Raw genomic sequence first — 14,161 nt, forward strand, 5'->3', positions numbered from 1 at the left:
ATACAAATTATCGGACTTAATCCCTAAAGCAATCTTATAAATAAAAATCAATCTTATAAATAAAAATCTTGTGATTCATGAAGGAAAGTAACCTTAAAGCTTTGAACAGATGGACCAATTTGGCGCATTGCTTTTTTTCGGTTTACCGATTGCAAAGGCAAGATTCATATGGGGAAAAATTGCCAGCCAGATGCCGGTGGATTCGAGGTATTGCTAAAAATCGTCTTTATGTTCAGATTTGATTCATATTCGAAATATGTATTGATTAGGTTAGGTGGAGTTAGCCAGATTGCTTGTTTAAGACAAGCCATAAGGCCCATTGTGATACCTGCACGTCTTTTTATGTAGAAAATTAGTGTGGCACCGACTCAGTTTCTTCTTCATCTCCTCAACTCCTGCAGAAGTCATTTTGAGCTACACCTATTCTACTGGCTTTTGAGGTACACCCATTCCATAGTGCAGTGACCCCGTCCTGTGAGGGCGATGGTAGTTGAACTGTGGAATCCAAGCAGACATTTTGAGATTCAGTTTTGGTCAGAGCGCTTTGGAGACCCTGCACTTAGTAGTCAGCGATCTCCTTCTATTGGTTTCCGCGATTACGCTCAAGTCAATCGCAGCTCGTTTAGAGGAATGCTTATGTTCCCCACCTCTCGCTGAAGGTCAAGCTCAGAGCCTTTTCTTGCACACTCATCCGTTCTTTCATTTTCCTCCACACCAGAGTGGCCGAGGACCCAACAAAGTATGGCATTGTGCTGTTGGATAAGCGAGAGCAACCTCCTGCAGTATTTAACACATCTTAAAGAAGACGACAACATGAAGAGAAATACTTTTGGAATACACTCAGCCGCTTTCGGCGCCCAGACCATTGAAGTGTTCTTCAGGCAGAACTGATGACAATAACAAAAGCCGCGACACTGGTACAGTGTGATGCGAGATGATATCTACATTTATTAAGATCCCTTGAAAATCAGTCAAAAACCTCAAATCTCTGCACGAGATAGCCGAATCGTTTCACCGAAATGTAACATGGGTTCCTGGGCATTGCAACATCGACAAGAACTGCATGGCCGTTGAACTAGCGAGACTTGGCACCAAGCTAACCAATGAGTGCACAGATAATGGCATAGGCATACCCTTACAGACTTAGAAGTTACTTATTTATATACTAAATTTCGAGCATCGAATGAAAGACAGCGTAACCAACCCACCTAGAGAGTTGCCCGACAATTATGTCCGACTCTCAATGCTAAACGTACAGAATCTCCGCTAAGCCATGGTTAGGTTAGGTATATCTGGCAGATCTGAATTGATCTCACATGGATCACAAAGGTCCGTAGTGTTACTAGTGTTGTTGGGGTCGTGTTAAATGTGTTTCGTGATACATATCTTGGCGAGTTTTAATAAACCGTATCAACTTTTGTCAGCAACATCCTACAGAGATGAAAAGTATACCGATCCCAGGCAGTTGTAACGAATTCTCCTTAGAGCAGGGCGGTAGCAAAGGAGGTCTTGTAACGTATCCTTTTCTTCTTTGCATAAGTTCCGCGCGTTGTTCTGGACCAATCCCATTTTAGCTGTGTGACACGGAATGAGACAATGTCCCGTCAGCACTCTAACCAATATTTTACATTCCTTCTTTGGAAGTGATAAAATAAAGTTGGTTGTTTTCTTGTTGCAAGTTCGTAGCATTACTTTGGCAATCCTGTGGGAGGTCGAGGCTTCCCATATAGGCTGAGCTTCCAGAGTTAGTTCCACGTCGACTTCCGTCTTCAAAACTGGGAGTGGGGATATATGTTCTCAAGACAGGCATGCCCAAAGAGTGGGACATGGCATAACTTCTGTAGAAACTGTCTGAACGAGGAAGAGGTAGAGAAGATTTTACACCTTCTATGCCACTATCCTGCGCTATACAGTTGCAAATTTGCCATTTTAAATAGAACATTTTTCAACGAGTTAAAAGTTTTCAGTTGGGTGGAAATCAGGGATCTTCTAAAATTTCAGGAATAATAAGGACAAGTTCAACGTGGCGTCAAACACAAGTTATAACTAAAAATCGGATTTATGAATCGATTTTGCTTGTTTTTGAAATACCAACTTTTAAAAATATTTACCCACAAAGAAGCTCTGGAGTCAAACATTTTTCATGCTTACCTTAATACGGCTAATATTCAAGGGCACACATTAGCTCACATAAGAAATCCATTATGCTTGGTAAAATTTTTACGCAAATGCTTTAAAATTGTTTTATGATCAATCTATCTAGGGGTAAACTTCGATTATTTCTGTGATTTTATCGACGTTTTTGACATTTCAACATTATCGGCACTCTATTTAACATCAAAAATGCCTGAACGGAGTCGGCGAAATCAAAATTGCAGTCTGTTACAGTATCCGCACCATAAACACCATTGACAATTCCAGCGGCCCGGCTTACATGTTCGCCTCTATCAAAAAAAAAAAAAAAAGAAAACCCGTAAAATGTACCGAATTTTCTCTTTCTTGACTTCCATTGTTAACACCCTGTAACTCACAACTGAATGGAATAAACAAAAAACTGCAAAAGTGTGAAATGCCACTTTGACAACGAGAATTAACTTGAAATTATTTGATCGACACTTTACGAGATATCGATCACTACAGCCATCTACTTAGAAAGTAATGGATTTCTTTTTCCCCAAATCCAAAAGCACACAAAAAGTTACTTCTGTTATGCATCAATTATTTGGAATCGCCAACAAGCTAGAGTTATCCAATCTGATGGTAAACTACTAAGCAAAAAACCCACAATGGGAGATAATGAAAGTATCCTGTGACCTCAGCCTAATCAACTTTGCAAAACAAAAACTACATTACCCGAAGCATTCCTTTATATATTCCATGAGCGCAAGGTATGCCCCTAAGAAGCTGACAATTAGACTTTGTGGTTCACATATGGCTCAAAATCTGATAACTTACCAGCCAGCTTTGCAGTGGCTGACACAAACGCAGACACTTTACGGGTGCAAACTTTACCGGACTGTGCATCTGTTTTTAATGCAGAAGCAGTTGCCATTTGTCATGCTATAAACATGGCCTAAGAAAATGACAGTAAAACTCTCATATGCACCGACAGCAAATCTACCATTAGAAGAATAAGAGATACGCTCATTGGCAAGGAGGCTTCCTTACGCTTCCTTTGGATAACAAGCCATATAGGAATTCACGGGAACAAGATGGCAGACATTGCGGCCAAACAAGCCTCGGCAGCATCGATAACAAAAGATTCCACATGCGAAAAAAAAAGATATTCTGTCAACAATTAAACGATATCTTAACACCAGAACGAAAATAGAGTGGCTAAACTACACTTACCACTACCATAAACCGGGACCATATACCCCCACAACACCCCACCGGCGTAGGGAAAATACAAATAAAACATTTCCCCCGGCTACGTCTTGGCCACACTATTGACACACATCAACACATCTCCCCACCACCTCCAGTCTGCGCACACTACGGAGAAGCTCTCTCTTTAAACCATATATTCCAGGATTTCCCCGTTTTGGTAGACGCGAGAAATCATTACCTGAGGAAGAACTGGATTAAATTGTTAAAAAAACCCCCACATCCGATAATATCATCGCTATTAACAACTTTATAAAGAACATTCGAGCCCGAATTTGAATTAAGTATAAATTTTCCGTATTTAGTTTTTAGTATATAAGTTTATAGGTTTATAAGTACAAGCATAATTCGTTTTATTTCTACATAAGCATTCTAGTCCAATGTTTCCAAATATTTTTATAGAGCTGATAGCCCTGGCAGCTAATTATCTTTTTCAATCTTAACGTAATTAATTTAGTTTAATTTGTTAATAAATAATAATAAAAATAATAAAATTTTTCCCCAAACTAATACTTTGTACGAGACATATAACAAAGTTTGGTGATCAACTCAACTGCCCGTCATCTCAGTGTTGTCCCAGTTTTAACGCAAATTATTAAATCTTTCTGTCCATTCTCCCTTTCACTTTTTAAAATCCTCTCTTCACTTTTGAAGTTTGTCGTTGCTGCAGTAATTTTCAATGTACCTACCAAGGCGAATCTATTAAAGGTGGTATCAATAAATCAGCTGATTTGTTTTTTTCTTTCGCCGCGTCCATGTGGCTGTCAGCCTAGAATGAAACAAGGCGAATTCATTCTTTATTTTCTACTTTTCCAATACTTTGCTTTGAAAATCACACATACAGAACATTGTTGTTGGTCTAGTGCCACCACCTTTAATGGATGCACCTTGGTACCTACATCGCTCCTGTAATTTCGCGCCACCTCAAAGCTATCCAACGCCAACTCTTTCTCAACTAGAAAAGATTTATAAAAAATCGACAAATATTGATCACAATTTCCAAAAATTTTAATGAGAATTAAAAACAGACGTGGGTACGCAATTTTATAGTAAATATTTCAATATCATCAAAATAATGTTTGACGTAGCTCACAATTTTCCTGATTTTTGGTATTTTCCCCTTTGAAGGAGTTGCGCATGCACGACTTTTTTTTTATACGGAGAAAATGTGAAATTATTAAAAATCAATGATAACTTTGAGCCACTTCAAACTTGCACTTTATCACATTCAAATTTAATGAACTATAAAACTGAGCACCTAAATTTTTTTTGTAATTTTGCTTAAAAAGTTTGAAATGATAACCAGCTTTTTCAGGTGCTACGCTAAACTGGCTATTGGTTACTTCTGAGTACTTTGCGCACTCTCTCATGGGATATTTGGATGTGAAGTGTTGCCTGTAGTTTGTCGTTAGTTTTTGGGGCTGGTATTTAAGTGCCAGAGATATTATGGCATAATATAAAATAGGGCTGCAATAAAGCAAAGCCCTGACCAAAATATTTAACTTTCCCATAGAAACATTTGGAATCTCATGAATTGTTTATATTATTCAACTATTGCTAAAATTTTAAAATCAGTACTTAGCAAGACCAACTCTATGAGTCTAGAAGAAATTGTTTGCTACTTTTTATCCATTTAAAGAAGCGTGGTATATTAAAATTCTTTTACTTAATTTTTTTTTTTACGATGAATGTTAATTATTGGCAAATAAGTTGCGAGTCCATCAACTTTTGCTGTATATTTAACTTGGCCAACCGTCAGCAGCTGCTTAAATTTACAGACCGCGTAGATATGTACAGTCGGCTCTCGTTAATTCGAAATTCGAGGGACTCTTAAAATATTGCGAATTATCCAGTGTTTGAAATATTAAATGGCTCGAAATTTTTGAGAGAAAATAAGTAAAATGTCCAATTATCAAGTGTTTTTATTTAACTGCTAATGTTTTACATATTCCTAATGTGAATTAATTTATATTTGAAAAACTCATTTACACGGGTTTGCTTCGAAGCACATTGCTGCTGCTCAGACTTTACAATAATTTTTTTAAGGAGAAAAAGTGCCTGATATGCTGTTTCATCAGTTTCGTTTTGTAAATAAAATCTTTGATCGAATGAGGCTCTTGCTACCTTAACTAGCGCCTCTGCCAAAGGTTCTGATATATCGTCTTCATCTTCATTGTTGCTCTTTTCATTCGTGTCGTATCTTCGCAGATAAAATTTCGCCATCGGTTAGTGATCCTGAGACAGCAACATATTCATCCACTTGAACATTGTCAGAAAAACTCACACCGCTGATGTCACACCGCTGATGTCAACTACTGGTTGATGGTTCTTCGTCATCCATAATTATTTGCGAATTGTCCTGATCTTCTTATACGAAACCCGATTTTTACAAGCAATTGAGAATCGTTAGGAGTGTTACAGCTGTCCATGCCTTGTCAATCAGAAAAATACCTGTCAGAACCGTGATATTCGTAGTTAGCTGCTTGTCGAGAGATTCCAAAACGAGCTTAACAATTTCTTTGCGATACAAGGTCTTTAAATTATGTATGATACCTGGGTCCAATGGTTACAGTTTGGAAGTTGTATTTGGCGGAAAGGAGTAGAGTTCTACGTTGGACAATGTGGGACAAGTTTTCTCTTTCGTCGTTTCATGTTTCCATTAATTGTTAAAAGCCAATTGTTAAAAGTTCTGTTGTCATCCAAGCTTTTTGTTTGCACAGTAATCAGTAGGAAACGATTTCACTCCTTTAAAACATCGCGGTTTCATTGCCTTTCCTATTACTAAGGGCTTAAGTTTTTCCAATCCATTCATATTTACTGCAAGTAGAACTGTCAACCTCTCTTATGTTCTTTGTTTGCCTCCATTACACTTTTCTTCTTTAAAAGTAAGCGTCTTGGTCGGTTAACATTTGAAAATGTCTCGGTCATCATAGTTTTCAATCAGTGTCTTCAATTTACCAAGCCAATCAGAGCAAACAGCATCATTAATAGTTCCACTTTCTCCACAAACCTTTTTGAACACGTCTCCATTCCTCTTTTTGAAATTTGTAAGCCATCCTTCACCTGCCGCAAAGTTTTGTATGTTTAGAGTAGACGCGAACTGTTTTGCTTTTTTTTTAAGAAAGTTCCGCTAATAGATACTTTTTGTCCTCTACACTGTCTAAGTCAAAGTCTTCCAGACGAGGAAATTCACCTTTAGTCGTTATTTTCCATGCGCCAGCAGTTTGAACAGCAGTAACTTTCTCCTTGTTCTTTATTATGGTTGAGATAGTACTGAGAGGAATCTTAAATTCTTTTACAACATCGCTTTTCTTCTCACCTCCCTCTACTTTTTCAATTAATTCCTTTTTTTCAGCAATCGTCAAACATTTATACTTTTTGGGACTCAGATTTATTACAAATTTTTAATCTGTATACCAACGCAGCACATAGTAAAGGTATTTTCAGAGGAGTCCCAAAATTCAAAGTTCTTACTAACACACCAAGAAACCTGACAAATTTGAATTGTCGAGTGTTTGACCATATGAGTTCGAAATACCTCGTCGTAGCAATGATTTTTTCCTTCGAATTACCGAGTGCATAAAAATGTATGGACATAATTCGAAATATAAAGAGATTTTGTAGGGGACTCGTGATAACTTTTAATTAATAAGAGTTTCGAAATATCGCAGGTTTGAACTAACGAGAGCCGACTGTATATGTTTTGCACAATTCTATTCTAAATGTCTACATGAATGTTCTCCGTGTTCTCCCCTAAGAGCCCCGCTACACTTGCCGCAATTTGTAGTCAATTTGGGTGCATAAAATAATAAATGTACTTTGTGAGTATACAAAATAAAAAAAAATATATACAATAGTTTTTTCCTCCTATTCAAGATGCCTGAGCCGCATTTTCCGGTAGCACAAAAATACACACAATGCAATTATTGATTTGATAGCCAAATCATTTTCTTAAAAGCAAACAAATGTATGTATGTATGTATGCATAAATATGTATCATCCCTGCAGGAAAATCTACGCCTTTCGAAATGTTGTTTGCATTCTGCGCCTTTAGCATTCAAGCAGTGATATCCTAGGCAGTGTCAATTACCACTCCTTAATAAACGCGCTGTTCCGTCATTAAAAGTACATACAGCAACTACTCTCCGACTACCTGGACTACATTTGGGTGCAATATTCCAAATCTTCGAATTAAGACTCTCATTAATATTTTGTGTGAATCCACCTAAGCACTTTTCAAGTAATTGTTCGTCACTTGATGATTCATAGATGGGTTTTATTGTCTGCAGTAAAATTTCAGGTAAAGGGGCTTTGTGCCTGTATTCATTAATCGTACCATCGGCTTTTGCTCTCTGCCAATCACACCAACTTTCTTCACCAGGTGGACAATGAAAATGCTGAGGTTTTTCGTCCGTTGATGATTTAGGGTAGAATGTGGCCCATATGGCATTTTTCATATTTTCCAGCGAGTCAATATGATTTCTAATTGCCAATGTTCTAATAGCTCGTCTATTAGTTTGGCAGCTAATTTTCCTTTTACTCCCAAACTAACTCGTTGGTTACACTTCTTTCATGATTGACGTCGATTTTTTACTGTCATTGACAACTTGGCGAACGCGCTTATCTATATGATTTTGGACATGATCCACGAATTCTTTCTTATTTACTTCGTGGTCTTGATACGACTGAGGATTCGTGATACTAGAAACGGTTTTGTATCACCGTCACCTATGTAATATTCGTATTTAACCCCATAACTTTCTAATGATCTCCGAAACATTTCACAGCACTATCTGGCTCCATTTTCCCTGAGCTACCTGTGTGATTTGCTGCACAATTTTCGTGATGATTTTCAAACCACGATTCATACTAAGCCGTACCTTTGTGCTTTTCGTAAATTTCGCACTCTTTGCAATATCTGCTTTTTACCAAACAGTCGACAACTTTTCCCAAGAAATAACCAATTAATGTACTGACTCCGAAAAGCGAAGAAAAGTCTCTCTTCATCCAAGTGCCTCTCCGGGTACAGCAATACCATCCTTTGATATTTGTAATTTATCTTGATTGGCAGATTCTTGACGTTCTTCTTCAGCAGCAACTATCATAGATGCTTTAGCAACGGTTGCTGAAGCTTCTTCAATATTTTTCATAATTGAATCAAAGCTGGTTTGTGCGGTACATAATGCTAAGTCCATGACGCCACATAAAGCTGCATTGCCTTCAAACCTTTTTGTAACAGCCGGAAAGTTAGTGTGAAGCGTCGATTTATCTCGTATGCAGTGTTTATCAAAGGCGATGAAAAAATACTCTTGATATTAGCGTCACACGCTGTATAAAAAACCTTTCATTTGAAACAAAATCCACGCGGACTTGCTTTTAAAAATTTAACATTGCCACCACAAGTACGACAGACCACACGCTCCGAAATAGCTGTAAAAACCGCAGTGCGCTGCAAAATACAGAATGAGAACGTTGAGCCGAATGAAGCCTCATGTAATTGTTTTTGCAGCCGAACTATGTAGTGTATTTTGTTTCACTCTCCATCTGATCTGGCCTCTGAGGAGGCTTTTTCTTTCTAGGACGTGAACATCGTTCACTCTTACTGCCTTTACGATCTATACAACGACGTTTTAACATTTTCGAAAATCGCAAATAAGACACACAACTGTTCGCTTCGAATGATCAAAAAAAAACTAATCTTTAGTTTCATGAACCTTGCCAAATCGACCCTACACAAACTCTCATAATGTTTTAAAGATGTCCCTATACAGGGTTTGATTGAAAAGTAATCAGCCTTCCCGCGCGGAATGTCTGCCAAGCGATCAACCGAATCGGCTGGTGGGGGAAATTGATCGTTGGACCTTTCCCTTCCACTAGAAATTGCTCCCAGTTCGCTGGGAACAGCGGTGCAGCCAACATCGCTCCGCGCGTGAAAGCTGTTTTAAGGGGGTCTTCTACCGTCGCGCCTTAATCTCGGGCCTATTTTTGGGAATTAATTACAAAGCAACCACTTGAGATAATGAAATCAGATTTTTTTTATTTAATTTGCACAAGTTTGCACTATTTAAAAATATATTTTTCAAATCGAATTCTTTGGCCCTGTGTCCTTGAACCGTCCTCGAGGTTGCCCTTGTAAAAATGTCCTAGGCGACTTTGTGGCACGCGATCGACCATTTTACTTATCTGAAATCAAAAAAAATTTTTTTTTTATCATAAAGTGTAGCGTTGGCTATGTTTTCCCAGTGGCGATTTTAAATATTTTGAAATTTGTAAAAAATGCGTGATTTTAAAAAAAAAGTTTGAAAATTTCCTCTTGTTTTTACACTTTAGAGGCCCGCAAAATTAAACTAATCAAAAATTGAAAAAAGTGGTCTGGGAAAACATAGCGAGATGTTCACTGAATAACTGGAAAAAAGATGGAATGAATTCGACAAATATTTATAGTAGATGTGTGACCAGAAAGTTGAAAAAAGTCAACTTTCGGGAAAAGGCGTTTAAAGATAAAGAAACGCTCGAAAATGCCACGCGCATGCATGTATTCTCCCCGAAATGCTCATGAAGGAACATGTTTTTCATAAAACCCTCTTTATAGCATACTCTTAACATTAGTAGCTTTTAAAAAATCTAAAAAAAAAAAAATCGATTTTTTCAAACCGTGACGGTAGAAGACCCCCTTAAAAGTGTTAGGATTTTGCAGTGGCGAAAATGCAGCGATCGTTGGAGCAAATGTTACGCGATCAAATTTTACGTAAAGCTAAACAAAACGAGTACCGAAACTATTGGGCTACTCAAGGAGGCTTACGGGGACCAATCTCTGTCCAGTGCCCAGGTAAAGCGGTAGGACAAGTCGTTCAAGGAAGGTCGGGAGGACGTCGAAGACAAACAGCGATCTGGAAGGCCTTCGACGACGCAAACAGACGAAGATGTGAAACGGGTTCGTGAAGGAGTTTGTACCTCCAGGAAGCACTGTAAACGCGGCATTTTACAAAGAAGTGCTCCTTCGGCTGAAAAACCGCGTCGCCCGGGTTCGGTCCGACCTCGTCAATAATTGGACCCTTCATTACAACAATGCATCGGCGCACACCGCCTTCCTCTGCACCTCTGCATTGGCCAAGATGGGGGTTCCGGTGCTTCCCCACCCTCCCTACAGCCCAGACCTGTCCCCTGTCCCGCGCCTGAAAAGAAAGCTGAAGGGGAGGCGTTTCGACTCCATCGAGGCGATCCAAAAAACTGTGACTGCCGAATTGAACGCGATTCCGGCGGATGAGTTTAAAAAATGTTTCCTGCAGTAGAAGGACCGCTACCAGCGGTGTATAGACGCTCAAAGGTCCTATTTTGAAGAATATTATATTAGTTAGATAAGCCAAAAGGTTTAATAAAACTGCTTAAAAAAAATAAGGCTTATTACTTTTTAATCAAACCCTGTACATACTTTAGAATAAAAAAAGAACAGCCTGTCGGTTCTCCGGCACCATAAGTAACGCGAAGCTGCCTCAAACGAAGGACAGCTACCTACCTATGCCAAACTCTCGTCGGACAGCTACATTTTCTACCATAACTTTGTATCTATGGGGAATTTTTACAATCGACTTCCACAGAAATACGCCTAAAACTATAAAGAATAATAATTTGTAAAAAAAAACAACGATTTTTTGTGAAAATTCTGGACGTATGTAACCCCTTAACCCTATTCGTACAGTCCTCATCTATACATGCTGTTCTCCTTAAAAAACACTTAAATAAATTACTTAATGTGGTAATTTTGAAAATGTGACTTTGACAAAATATATAAAGTGCAAATATAACTAAACATGATGAGAATACGGACAACAATGTGAAGTTAGCAACTAATAAAAAAGAGAAAAAATTGCGCGATTTTTCCAGCTTCCAAACGGCGTATGGCTAAGTCTCCATGTACTAAAGTCAAAAAAACTTGTGTGCTGAACATAAAATTGATGTCTGTGCCTGATGTGCAAAATAAAGTTCAAAACCTATAAAACAGAGCCTTTTATTTTAGTCCTAAGCATAAAATGTATCCTCAGAACAAATTTGTGAAATTTAATTTGATTAATATTCCTTTTTTATTTAATTTTGTTATTTTTTTATTCAATTTTATCAGAGGCTATGAACGGAAAAATTGACAAAACTGCAATACTCGTATGAATAATTAAATTTTTAAGTTTAATATCACATTAAAATAAATCAACTAGCATTCAAATTATTAAATAAATATTCGGAATAAAAAATGGCATTTTTATAATTTTGTGTTTGAGTTTGAAATCTTCCTTTACCATCCTACAAATATGAATGTCCTTCTAGGATTGAAAATAGGGATAAAACTATAATTATAAATAATTATATTTCATTGCAAAAGGCACCAGTAGCTAAGACTATCAGACAAAATAATTATATTTTTTTTATTCTCAAAAGTAAAACGTCCAGATTTTGATAGGTTAGGTTAGGTTAGGTTGACCTGGCTGGATGAAAGTCATAACCAAGACCTATTAGTCCTCAGTAATACCAGATGGAGCTAGACGTTTACGGTTCTTTGTAGTAGAAATGATGATAAACGGATGATAAACGGTTCACTAGACAGGGCTAGTTTACTGGGGCGGCAGCCCTTAGTTGGGAAAAGCCGGAGTCATTCCGGCTACGTAGAACCGGCTGCCATGGGAAAGACACCTTGTAATACGTCTGCGTCTTTTGCGAATCTAAGTAAGCTTTGAAGTTGTAACACCGAGAGGTATTCTCATATTGTAGAGCTCCTAAGCAAATCAATCTGGTTCTAGCTAACGTTTCCCTCTCGTCCAGTTCATTACAAAATCTGCAGCTATCGTTCTTTGTAATTCCTATCTTTTATGCGAATCTGTCGGATTTATCTGCATTTTGTGTGCACATGATTTTCGCGGTTCTGCAAGTGCCTGGATTGTTCTATCTCCTTTCTATCCGTATTTTCATGTCCGCAACGGGGTCATTGTATATCGTATTTAAAGGTTACAGTATGTAATTTTATAAAAACAAAAAACAATGAAAAATTAATATTAGTGGTTAAATATGACCCGTAATTTCGATTATCCTTATCGATTATCTTCACAATTTCCCACAAGGTTCATAGTTGACCGACACGTGTTCAATATGTGTGCAAATACAGACAGAAGTACATCTGTGCTCCCAATAATAGCCACGCGACATGTTGCAAAGTTTTGGCTACTTATTTATTTACTATTTAATTTGTTTATGTTTTTCATAAAAATATAGTTTTAACTACAACAAAAACCTGTCATTGTTGGTCTCCTTACTGCGGGGATGGGGCTTAAATTTTCTTCAGGAATTTAACCCAGGCAGCCAGGTATTCGAGAGGGAAGCTCCTGAAGAGAATTTAACCCACCATGAACTAAGAGGGAAGCTCCGTTTCGAATCCCCAAGTTGACCACTCACTCGCAAAACAGCGCGGTTCGTCCAATCATCTATACGGAGAGTACCGCACCAACACATTCCCAACTGAAGGTGTGCTTGGAATCGTGCCGAAAACTGAATGCGGTGCAGGGATTTTAAAAAAAGTGTGTCTCGCGAACGGAGCTTCCCTCTCGAATACCTGGCCGTCTTCGAGAAGAACTGTGACCTTACCACGTTATGGGGCGCTGCCGCGGAGGACCCCATTATTTCCCCTTTATACTCGTAGGTTGTTGAGCTTGGCGCATAGTCAGGCAAAGCAACCGTAAGAATCAGATGGGATGCTTGATATAGTAAATATTACAATCATTCTATTGGCAACTACCTATGTACAGAGGGTTATGAAAGTGAAGCAAAATGCACCCCACGCTTTTAACTCTAATTTGAATTACTCTATTTGTATCTTAATTTTTGTTATAATTTTGTTCTGAGGTAGTTGACTATGACTGATCGTTCGATTTGCTATTACTTCATTATAGGTCCCTTTGCCATTAAAATTTATTTTCTACTTTTTAGTTCGATTAGCAATAAAAGCGTGTTTTTTAGTTTTTTTAACCTATTTTTTATTTTCTACTTTTTAGTTCGATTAGCAAAAAAGCGTGTTTTTTAGTTTTTTTTAACTATTTTTTATTTTTAGTATATGTAGGTGTTTACGAGTAATATACTATTACACAACCGCACACTAAATACTAACCTCAATGGTGGTGTGGAAACTAAGAATTCCCAATTTTTGTTTAAAAAAATACCCAATTCATGTTTCTACCGGTGTGGCAATATTGACAAATGTTATAAAAAATGCACATTTTTCAGCGCTCTCACGAGCAAAAGAGTTTTCCATCTAGTTCTCTATGTTGTGTGTTCCGAGTCGGTCAGATTTTGCCAGTGAAAATTAAGCTCAAAGATTCCGTTACATTCATTCATACATACAACCCGAGCTAATAAAAGTGTGTTAATTATTCTAATTATTTGTATCTTAATTTTTGTTATAATTTTGTTCTGAGGTAGTTGACTATGACTGATCGTTCGATTTGCTATTACTTCATTATAGGTCCCTTTCCCATTAAAATTTATTTTCTACTTTTTAGTTCGATTAGCAATAAAAGCGTGTTTTTTAGTTTTTTTAACCTATTTTTTATTTTCTACTTTTTAGTTCGATTAGCAAAAAAGCGTGATTTTTAGTTTCTTTAAACTATTTTTTTTATTATGAATGAAAATTATTGTTATCATTGCAGTCAGTGAATAAATGATTCGATAAATTCGTGTTATATTTAATTCCTTTCTTATCGACTGTGAGTCTAAAGCTATGCAGTTATCGGCCGTG

At 37.5% G+C, this 14,161-nt stretch overlaps 1 protein-coding gene across 4 annotated transcripts in view; it reads right to left on the reverse strand.

The window, feature by feature from the left end:
* Positions 1 to 14,161, reverse strand: part of LOC129236477 (uncharacterized) — a 100,524-nt gene that overhangs the window by 6,744 nt on the left and 79,619 nt on the right. The gene's annotated exons all lie outside the window — the stretch shown is intronic.

This window comes from Anastrepha obliqua, chromosome 1 (genome assembly GCF_027943255.1).
Source record: "Anastrepha obliqua isolate idAnaObli1 chromosome 1, idAnaObli1_1.0, whole genome shotgun sequence".
Taxonomy (NCBI): Eukaryota; Metazoa; Arthropoda; class Insecta; order Diptera; family Tephritidae; genus Anastrepha; species Anastrepha obliqua.